Source organism: Sinocyclocheilus grahami, unplaced genomic scaffold (genome assembly GCF_001515645.1).
Source record: "Sinocyclocheilus grahami isolate Dianchi unplaced genomic scaffold, SAMN03320097.WGS_v1.1 scaffold260.1, whole genome shotgun sequence".
In the NCBI taxonomy this organism is placed as follows: Eukaryota; Metazoa; Chordata; class Actinopteri; order Cypriniformes; family Cyprinidae; genus Sinocyclocheilus; species Sinocyclocheilus grahami.
In genome coordinates this window covers 121,724-133,349 of record NW_015505439.1, presented here as the reverse complement: position 1 = coordinate 133,349, position 11,626 = coordinate 121,724, and the positions used below count along the sequence as shown (strand labels likewise).

The 11,626-nt window shown below is 36.1% G+C and overlaps 1 pseudogene; it reads right to left on the bottom strand.

The window, feature by feature from the left end:
* Positions 1-5,142: 5,142 nt before the first annotated feature.
* Positions 5,143-8,039, bottom strand: LOC107599062 (uncharacterized; annotated as a pseudogene).
* Positions 8,040-11,626: the final 3,587 nt, after the last annotated feature.

Here is an 11,626-nt window from a genome sequence, read left to right as displayed (position 1 = left end):
GATTTAAATGATAATTACAAAATATTATCATATTTCCATAAGGGTGTTACACTTGATCACTAAATTAATGTCAGCCATTTTTAAAGACCAAGGAGAGGGAGTGGTCATGGTGAAACATCCAATCATTTGGTATCTCTGAAAAGCCCTGAATGTGCTTTGTACAGGACATCCAGACTTAAAACTGTGACATCTAATGTCTCAGAGAAATTGCTAAAATATAATGTCCTCTACAGAGGACAAAACTCCATAGCTGGTAGTCAGGAGGTAAAAGCAATCTTACCTTAAAAAAGATCAAGCTGTTTGTTTCATTCTTTTTTTTTTTTTTGTAAATCCTTTATGGTTTTGTAAACCAGCTTTATGGTTTTGTAAAGAGTTTTCAGATATACAGGCACTTCAAGTCCTTGGTATATGTACTGAATTCCTTCTCAGCTCTTCCCAGGCATTGATGTTGATTTAACTGGGTTATACTGTTTAAGAATAAAGCAGAAAGTTGTTGATCAAAGTCCCTCTGTGTCTACAGTACATTGTGTGCAAAAGCTTGAACTTTCATGTTCATATTCATGTCATTTCATGTCATGCCATCATTAATAATACACTGTTTATCAGTATTCCAAAGGACCAAGTCACCACATTAGTTGAGGGGCCACAAACATGATGAAATCATGAGAAGCTAATGCTTAGTTAATGATGACTACTGTATTTGAATGTTAACAGAATTCACGTGACATGTGCTGTGATTGGCCAATGTTGGGGTCTGGTCACCACTTTAGTTGAGGGGCCACAAACATGATGAAATCATGAGAAGCTAATGCTTAGTTAATGATGACTACTGTATTTGAATGTTAACAGAATTCACGTGACATGTGCTGTGATTGGCCAATGTTGGGGTCTGGTCACCACTTTAGTTGAGGGGCCACAAACATGATGAAATCATGAGAAGCTAATGCTTAGTTAATGATGACTACTGTATTTGGATGTTAACAGAATTTACATACTATGTGCTGTGATTGAACAAAGAAAACATCATGATCATGCGTAATAAATCATAAATCATGATGATGTACTCACCTTACTTAATGTCTTAATTAAGGTGTTGTTCATCCATGAAGTCATGAATGAAAGACTTTGAACTCATGTTAGTTCCTGATAATTCATGAGATATTAATGCATGAAGTAATGCATAATTCACACATTAATTTATGCATGAATTCATGTTAATTCATGTACCCTTACTGTAAAGTGTTACCTAATAGTTTACTGCATAATTATATGCTGTACAGAAATATAGTTTTTATTAGGTCAATTACTGTTGGCAGTGTGGTATAGTCAACACCGAGCTTCGCAATTGATATCGCTTATCCTGCCCGAAAAGACCATAAACATTACAGTTCACGTCTGCAGTAATAATTAACTAACAGACATGAATCCTAAAAACGAATAATGTCTGAGCAAATCATGACTTTTCACTTTACACCTATCTCTGACTAAGAGACTACGATTTAGTCTCAGACGTAGCACTACGCCGAGATGGTGCAACGAGTATAAATTCTATGCATTCTCGACTATCTCGATGACTGGCTCATCCTGGCTCACTCGCGAGAGTCGGTTTGCGCTCACAGGGACCTGGTCCTCGATCACCTAGCCTGACTGGGACTTCGGGTCAACTGGGAGAAGAGCAAACTCTCCCCCGTGCAGAGTATCTCTTTTCTCAGTGTAGAACTGGACTCAGTGGGAATGACAGCACACCTTTCAGAAGGCCATGTAAAGTCTGTGCTGAATTGCCTGAGAACTCTCAGGAACAGGACAGTGGTCCCTCTAAAATATTTTCAGAGTCTCCTGGGGCATATGGCATGCTCAGCCGTGGTCACGCTGTTGGGACTGATGCATAAGGCAGAATCTGGCCATAATGGTTGGCATTAGCTAACATGCCTATTCAACAAATTAATATTAGTGTGTGATGTGAATATCAGTCCATGTTTCATATAAAACAACTGCATATGTATTTGTAGCCAAATGTACACAGCAAATTCTGGTCTTTGGAATAAACTCCCTGGTAGTTAAAATCAACTCAATCTGAGTGTACCATCAAATAGACTCCAGTGCGGAGTTAAAATAACTCTTCTCTTGGAGTTAAAATTTTAACACTTTTTTGGAGTTAAAATTTAACTATTTCTGGAGTTAAAATACTAATCCTACAGAGAGTAACTGTAACTCTAAAATGGAGTTTAATATGAACTCCTTACCAGTGTTAAAATTAACACTTAAAAATGTAAAATTTAACACTTCTTAGAGTTAACATTTACTTCACACAATAATGCTTTATGTGAAAATGACTACACTGAATGCCATACTCTTCACTTACTGCTTTTATTTAAGCAAATCCATACATTAGCTTTAGAAATTGCATGCATGGACACACTTTGAAATTAATTGCCATCATAAAATACTGTAAAATCTAACAGCAAAACGTTTACATTTAATACATGTAGGCAGCTAACAGAGTGCCAACTAAAACTGCTTAGTAAAATTGTATAAAACATTGTCAACACATCACTGCAGTATATAAAATCAAGTCAGCAGGATTACATTAAAAAAAAAAAAAAAGTAGTGCAGGATTGTGTAACCTGAGGTAGACACTTATATCAGATGAAGTAACAAGGAACAACTTCACAGTGAACTCATTTAAATAAGAAATCAGATAATACAACTCTCTGATACAACATAAAATTGTGAATCACACCCGTATGACATTTGGGCATCAAAAGATTTGAAATGTCTTAATCTTTCCCTTTCTATAACCAGTACCTTCATTGGTAGATTTTCAGTCACTTGAAAAGCATGGAAGTGATCATGGAAACATGTTTCATGCTCAATCAAAACAAAAAACACTTTACCATTGTGTAAAATGATTGAGGTTATTTTGTTGAAAACTGGCATGTTTTCATCAGTACCCATGCATACAAAGAGTCCAACACGATACTCAACACCACAACATTTTACCCACTTTGTGAGATTGACAGTGGCTTGTGAATCAACGTGGAACGATGCAGTTATATTTTCAGAAAATTCAAGTGTCTCAAGTGAACACATTTTGACTGGACCAGACTCAACTGCCTTTAAAGACAAGCATTCCCAATGATATGCCACTGCAAACTGGTGTTTATTTGCAAGCGAAACGGTCAAATTTTTGAAGTTCTTCACAGAATCTTTAAAAAATTTGTGTTTCGCTTCAAATCTCATGGTCCAGATATGAATGAGTGGTCCGATCTTTCTAATGCACCTTGGGTAATGGACCATAAAATGATGTTTTGGAAGCAAGTTTTTTGATGGGTACAGTTCTTTAAAGAGTTTATGATGTTCAATAATAAGGTGCTTTAAATAAACTGTCATCCCCTCAGTGATTGAGTAAGAGAACACAATGTTTATGATGTTCAACAACAAGAGCAACAAGCGCCAGTGCAAATCATCATCTGGTACCAGGTCACCAAATATCAAAGGTATGTTTGTGACTAAACACAGTGTTTGCGATGCATTTAAGCCTAATCCATGTCCTCCGCAGTCAAGGTTAATATTTGTGGGCTTGTTTTTAGTTTCCATATAGCCATAATTAAAAGCATACGTCCTGTTCAACAAGCTTTCTTTAGAGATGAAATGTTCAATTAGATATTCAAAAAGTAGTTTTATCTCATATTGACCAACCCCTTCCAAAATATCATGCATGATGTCGACAGCATAGTTTTCCCCAGTATTGAAATACTGCAAAGTATTGAGCATGCTTTTCCTCTTGATGCCAAAAGAAGAGGTTGGTGTTGGATCATCTACCAAACTGGCATAATGCTGATCATTCAGTACTGGTGATCTTAAAGTCAAACTTGGGTCATCCTCTGAGAAAACTGACTGAGCTGAAGATTTATTAATTAAGCAAAATCGACAGAAATAATTAGCACTAAAGGATTCCAAGAACCCAAGAATGCTATGCATACCTAAGTTGTCACCAGTAATGAGAGCAAGTGTGCCACGTACAGGTTGTTCAGCAAATGGAACAGCAATCCCAACAGTTTCTAATATTTTCAAGTCCCTTATTAAGGGTTTCAGCATTTCATCAATCCCATATTTCTTAACATCTTGGGCATGGAACAAAGATACCAAATGGATGTTCATGAGGACAGAATTCACCCTTGGAGCAAGATTTCTAAGAATAAAGTATAGGCAACCAATTTTATGAATTCCTTTTTTGGAACCAAGTGGATTTGCACATTCAAACTTATAGTATAATTGAATTTGGAGAGCAAACTTATTAGTCGAAAATAAAGGATGATTTTTAAAGTAGCTACCGTCACAGAAGTCTTCATATATGTCAGAATGAGTACATGTTTGCATCATCTCACAAATGTTTTCATTTCTGAAAATGAACTGGAGTGTTTTCAAAATTGGAATATATATGAATTTATCATTAACAGGAACTTGTTCATAAGTTCCAATTTTGTTATTTCGTCTGGTGTCATACCTAACACCAAGGCGCAGTTCAACTGGGTCTACTACTCCCCATTTGTCTCTGAAATACTTCTTCCATTTGGTATCGGAGTTCAATTGGCTGAAAGGGTTGTCCAAACTTTTAAACAACTCTTCTATGGCTGGTCTTGTTGGGTTGTTACCTGGAAGTAAGTTTAAAACATGGTCCTTAATATTAGACTGCAAATCTTCCACAAATTCCTCCAAATTCTCAATTGTCGAAAGAACTAAAGTATTTGGTACACCACTTGCCAAAAGCTTTGCTATAATGGACGCACACATATCTTTCTTGTGAGTAGATACTGAAGGGACTGCTTCGAAATTTTGGCACTGGGATGAAGTAGAAGGTATTTCATCATTTAAGGAATGCGAATTTTGTTCTTCACTTTCATAACTGAAAGGGGTCTCATGAGGGTCACATCTGTCACCAATTGAAGAATGTATCTTAATGAGATGTCTCCTAAATCCAGAATAACTAGAGAACTGCAAGCAACAACCTGCTTGACCACATTTCAGTCTTAGATTTTTCCCAGGATACATTCCATGAATTAGTTTGAGGTGCCTGAACAAAAGCAAAGCTGAACAAAAGGATGAAGTGCAGAGGAAACAACTTAACATTTTGGTTGAATAAGACAATTAGTGCTTGTTCAACAGCCTTGCTCTTAGCTCTTTGACTCTTGGAGTTTCCTCAGTTGTACCTATATCGATATTGTACACAGTTGTCTGCAAAAATGTGTACAGGCTGGACAGAGCATCATCATACTTCACACTGAAAACAAAATGGGACTTGAACAGCTCATCAAAAGCACCCAAGGATGTACATGATTGACAAGGCAGAACTTTTCTGTCCAAGACAATGTAAAAGGTGGAAACCTGTGCTTTTGAAGTCCCTGAGGCAAGAAGATATGGCTGAGGGTTTCCTTCAGTGGTCAGGAGATGATCATCAAGGCTTTGGCATGACTGAAACACAACATAAATGTCCCTTTATAAACAATTTGTTTAAAACTAGGCATTAAGTACAATATTTGGAATAAGATAGTGTTGTCTTAACAAACCTTATGAAATTTGACCAGATGATCTGTTGCCTCTCCAACACTGATCTTCTTGGGCCGCTTTCTTCCAGCTGGTTGTGGAGTTAGAAGATGCAGCAGGACAAATAGAGAAGCCATGTCACTGTCCCATTCTGGAGACAGAAAATAACAGTAGTTATTTCAAACCAGTCTGTTTATGGCATCGTTAACACCATGTATTGTGTATCATAATATTTTACAAGTACAAACTATTAGTGGGGTAGTTATTAGTTGTGTGATGGAGAGCAAACAAATTTTCATACTGTACATATCCAAAGCCAAGGGGACTTTTACACGCATCACGTTTTTTTATGTAAGTAGTTAAGAACAGCATTCACAAAGCATGAATTTACTGATGAGCTTTTGTAATAGACTAAATTTTAAGAAATAACTGTGTTGTGTTTTTTAGCAGAATTTTGGGGATAAATGTTTTTGGGAAATAATCAATAAAAACTTTAACCAGAAGATTAATTGATTCAAGTAAAAACATTACTATTTTAACGAAGACTGTACCTGGATCATCAGTAGTATCAAATCCTTCTTTCAGTACAACTTTCAGATGCTGTTTTAGGAGAGCAGTCTCTTTAAGGTTCCTGGCCTCCTGGATGACTTTTTCTTTGAAACTTGTGTTCCATTTTTCCAGAAACCTTGAAGCAACCTCTGCTCCAAACATCAGTGAGAAGTCTTGCAAAATCTAATTAAAAAAGAAAAGACAACCGTTTAAACATATAATGTAACATAATATTTGTAATAAAATTTTGTATTCTTATTTAATATTTACCAGTCCTTTGACGTCCAAGAAACGAGGAAACATTTGTAGTACATCAGCTGAGTGCTGTGGGTCGTGGAGAATCTGCTGACGGTAGTGGAAAGTTTCTCTCATCTTCTGGAACACTAAGTCACGGTCAGTTGTGTGGTTGAGGAGAGACACAGCTTCCAGACATTCATCTCCCATTCGCTGGTCATCTATAGTTCCAATCGTTCTTGATAATGTGGGACCTCCTTTTAGCTCCACTCTGCTCTGTGATGTAGAGGTGGTTCTGGATTTACGTTGCACGGTCTTTATACGCCACTCAAGAAAGCCTTTGTTGCTCTGAATGTCATAGAAATGTTCCTGGGAGGAAGCAGTATCTTATGTTAGACAAAATAATGCAATTACAGTGACTCAAGAGCAAATAAGATGTTTATGGTTCGGTAGGCAAACTTACAAATCCTTTTTTAGAATATGGGTCTTTCAAAGACGGGAACAGGGACACAATCCCAAGGGCATGGAACTCCTTTGTTGCTTTACTAACAGCTCTCCTGCAAAGATGAAAACATATGTCTTAAGATTCTTGTCTGATTTTTTTTTTTTTTTTTTAAGGATAAAGTCATGTCTTGAAGCTTCTTACCCTTCTTTTCCATGCATGTGAGCTACAATTATGTTCACCATTATCCGCCTTGTGGAATCTTTCAAACTCCCAGTGTCTTCATACTCTTTGATCACAGTCATCCCTGCTGTCTTTGAAGTTAGAATTTGCTTAATATTCTAAAAGAAAACATTTAGAAAAATTACAATAATTAATCTTAATCTAATAACCGTACATACCATTGAATACTTTCAAAATGCATTTCTTTTCGTATGTATGTCTATATTTATGTCTATAGCATAAGATCTATTTGTATGGAAGTAAAAAAAATTATAAAATTACATTTCTTGCATGGAAACTGTCCGTTAAAGGTTGAAGCATTTGAGATCCAGAATCACTGCTGCTTAAACTGCTTGAGACAGACAATGTATCTGTCAGAGGGCCCTTCAACAACCCCTTGCTGCAGGACAGTCAAATCTGAATATCACAAAAACAACACAGTATAAGGCATATACAATCTAAGAGTTTCTTCAGCAAAACTCTTATGTACCAGGGTGGATATATCCAGGGTCAGACAAAATCACCACATTACAAATAACTCTGCTTACCACATGTAGTGAGCGTAACATATTCTGTCTGATTTGAAGAGGCACCAAACTCTGTCAGGTCTGAGAAGTCAGCAGAATTCTTGGATGTTTCAGCAAATGGAAGTTCTGAAATGCACAGTTTGTCTCCGAGTTAAGACACAAACTCAGAAAATATCTATAAAACAAAACAAACATTCTTTTAATGTCCTACCATCATCAGTGTGGATGATAAAACACATTTCTTTGGTTGTTGCAAGTTCTGGAAAGACATCCTCATCCACATCTATGCCCTGGTCATCTGTGACTTTCAATGTTGTATTCTCTGGTATCAGAAACTTCTGCTGGACTACACCATAACACCAACAGGTTATTTACAAAAGAAATGACAAAACTACTGCTACTTACTCTTTATTAACTAAATACTACATATACAACTCACCTGCACTAAGAAAATCTGAGAAACAAACTTCTTCCAGTTTTATATACTTCTTCTTCCCTCCACGTTGCACTTTTATCAACATTGTGACCTGAAATTAAAAAGAAAACATGTCATTTAAGATAACTAATGTTAGTGTGATTGAGAATGATCCAGGTGTGAATAACTTGTTGCATCTTTCCCAAAAAGACTCCTGGCTGTATTAGATCAAAAGGGTGTTTCTACTAAATACTGAGCAAAGGGTCTGAATACTTAGGACCATGTGATATTTCAGATTTTCTTTTTTAATAAATCTGCATAAATGTCAACAATTCTGTGTTTTTCTGTCAATATGGGGTGCTGTGTGTACATTAATGAGGAAAAAAAATTAACTTAAATGATTTTAGCAAATGGCTGCAATATAACAAAGAGTGAAAAATTTAAGGGGGTCTGAATACTTTCCGTACCCACTGTATATATATAATGTGTGTGTGTAAGCTGAAAACCACTCACTCTCATGGGTCACGACTAAGACGTATTTATCATAGCTGTTACAGTTAAATTACAGGCCTACACTTTCATGACTCAATTTATCTTATTAGCCAGGGTATTGTAACACTGCAGTTTAGTAACCACGTCTGTAAAACATTAGGCTATGTTACAGACATAAGGCTGCATTTCTGGATAAAAGATATTACCTCGTCGTGCTAGCTGAACAGAATTAATGTTTCTTGAGCGGAGTCACCTCTTCAGTTTGACGGCAAAACACACATTTTCAGAAACACGGTGAAAGGAAAGATGGTTAGCTAATGTTAGCTCATTCACATCGACAAAAAAAAGAAAAGAGAAATAAAAAACCCGCACAAAACAGCCTGATAGGTGATATAGCCTCAAAATGCTTATTTTTATTGACAGCAGCAGATTTATAAAATATTCTCATTACTAATTTGGGAAGATGCACGTATCACATTGTCGCATGCCTTGTAAAAAATTTTCCTCGCGGTTCGGACTTTGAACCCTGGCTAACGAGACCCCGGCGCGCGCTTGTGCAGCGCTGTTTGAACACATGCAATTCATGCGTGTATTAGAAAACATATTGTTCTGCAGTGTATTTAATTTTTACGGCCATTGCACGATTTCAATCATCATACAGTAACCAGAAACAACTACCCCTTCCTCTTCTCATGGAAGACATGCGATGCAGTACTAATCAGTGTCTTGCTGTCGGTATATATTACATTATACTGCATATATGTTAAATTATATGTGTAGCCAATATTTATATATTTACAAATATATAATTCCATATATTCAAATATATATTTACATTGAATTGTGTTCATATATTGTTAATACATACTCCCATATACATGTGACTATATGAGCACCATATATGTTGACATATATTGCCCAATATATGGAAAGCAGCAATTCCTTATGTATTATTCAGTATATTTAAATATATTACCACAATGTACTTTTCTATATAATTACCAATATAATGAAAATTCTTTAATATATTGACTGTTTATATATAATAAAATATATTATCTGTCCCTAAGGGATATCCATTCAAGTCTTTATTACTTACATCATACAATTACAAAAGACAACTCAACAAACTCTACTTGATATCACTTGAGTGATGTTACAGACATGACAAACTAATGGGAAAGCTTAGTAAAGACAAATCTTTATTAAAATAAGACATACTTAACAAGTTAAAATAAACATCAAAATTCAACACTGTATTTGTGTCAGTATGAGTGTGCGTGTCTGAAAGCTTTCTGAGAGCAAGAGAGAACATGTTCAAAGAGGGTCGTGTCTATCTCACATGAGGATCATGTTAGGATTTGGCAGAGCTGGAGTGAGTAAATGCGTGTCTGAAAGTATCAACCAGCCTCCCAAGTTGGAGGCCACGTTGGAGGCTCACAAAAAAAAGACAAGAGATAGATGATTAGTGAAAAAGTAATGAATAATGACTTCACATTCAAAGCTGTTATATTTACACTACACTTTTAGATTGAAACTCAAGACAGAATTAAGAAATTTACAAAACGTTCCAGCATCAAAATCTCAAGTCACTACACTACTACTTCAGAATTATTGAGAAAAAGACATGGTTAAAATTACTCATAACCTGGTAGAAATATGATAGCATTATTTACAGTAGATTACAAAGACTGGAAAACATTGATAATGCAATGTGATATGCATTTCCCATTGGACAAATCAGGCCATAAGGTCATTAAAGGGGACCAAACAGCTGTATAAAGTCAATAATGGTACGGTGTACAGGATAGGTTATGAACAATATTTTATAACTTTACTCAAACCCATACTGTGCACATCCAATATGATAAAGGGTATACTGTGTCTATTGTATGTTGGGCAGCTTTTGTCTGTTCAATGCAAGGTTTTATGTAAAAACATAATACTAAGTGGTTTCTGAGGGCCCCAGTCAGTGCCCCCCCCCCCTTTCCTGCAGGAACGCTACAATTTTATTTTGAATAACCAAGGATAATTAACTCACCATAGCTCGCAGGGCACCCAATCATACAGGTGTTCAGTCTTTCCCTGTGAAAGGCAAAAAAAGACATGGAAAATGTGTTACTCACAAGAAATACTGCACACACATTTACAACGTACCTTTAACTTGAACACTCATTGAATGAGTGACAACATTAAACGATAGGTGATCAACTTTGCAATGATATCCATTATTTAATTTGCAATCTTATTGTATCTTTGTGAGCAATGCACAATTGTTTGAGAGATACCAATTTTATACCAATAAAATCTAGTTGCCCTCTCCTAAAACATCCTAATTTCTTACTAACTTTAGTGTGGTTTTCAAATAATTGCAACAAATTGTACAAACTACCCAGACTACACAATGGAACTGTAACTGGGGTATCCTTCCAAGGCATTGGTTCCAAGAACCGTGTTCATAGAACTATTGTGCCTGAAAGCTCCTATTGACCCCAAGAACTTAGAATAACTCAGAAAAAGCCATAATCTATGTATTCAGGTTATTAAATAAAATTTGTGTTAAATATATGTCTAATCATTGCTTGTGTTTTGAAGCACGTTGGGTCAACTACTGTTGTTTTTAAATGTGCTATAGAAATACAACATTATTTTACTTGAATAGGTTATAAAATAAAGTAACGGGCAGCATTCGTCTTTGGGCTACATGGATTTAGAAAATAGTCATTCTGCTGCCTTGGCCGAGTTGGCTATTGTGCTGCTTGACTAATCAATTGAAATTGTGAGTCATGGTTCATAGGCCCAGGGAGAAGACCATACCCCAAGGTAAGAGCTAAAACACGTATAGGAACTGTAGAGCAACTATCTATACAATAGGCCCAAGTAGCTCTTGTAGTGTGAGCATGTGAAAGGTTTGCAAAAAATTCTATGAACTGCAAAAAGTGTGAAGGAGCCTTTAGTGGCTGAGAAAAAATGAATGTTTTGCTCGTAAACTCATTGCATTAAGCTTTTATAAACACAATGGGGTTGCAGATTTATTCCGAATAATGATTAAAGATGTTAACAGGAATATTCCCCAACATTATGCTCCATATTCTGATTGCATGGAGGTAATATTGTCTGTAAGTATAGCAACTGTCACATAATCAAGCATCTGCAGTCCTACCTTTCTCTGCCTTGTCCGGATAATGCCCTATTATGGGT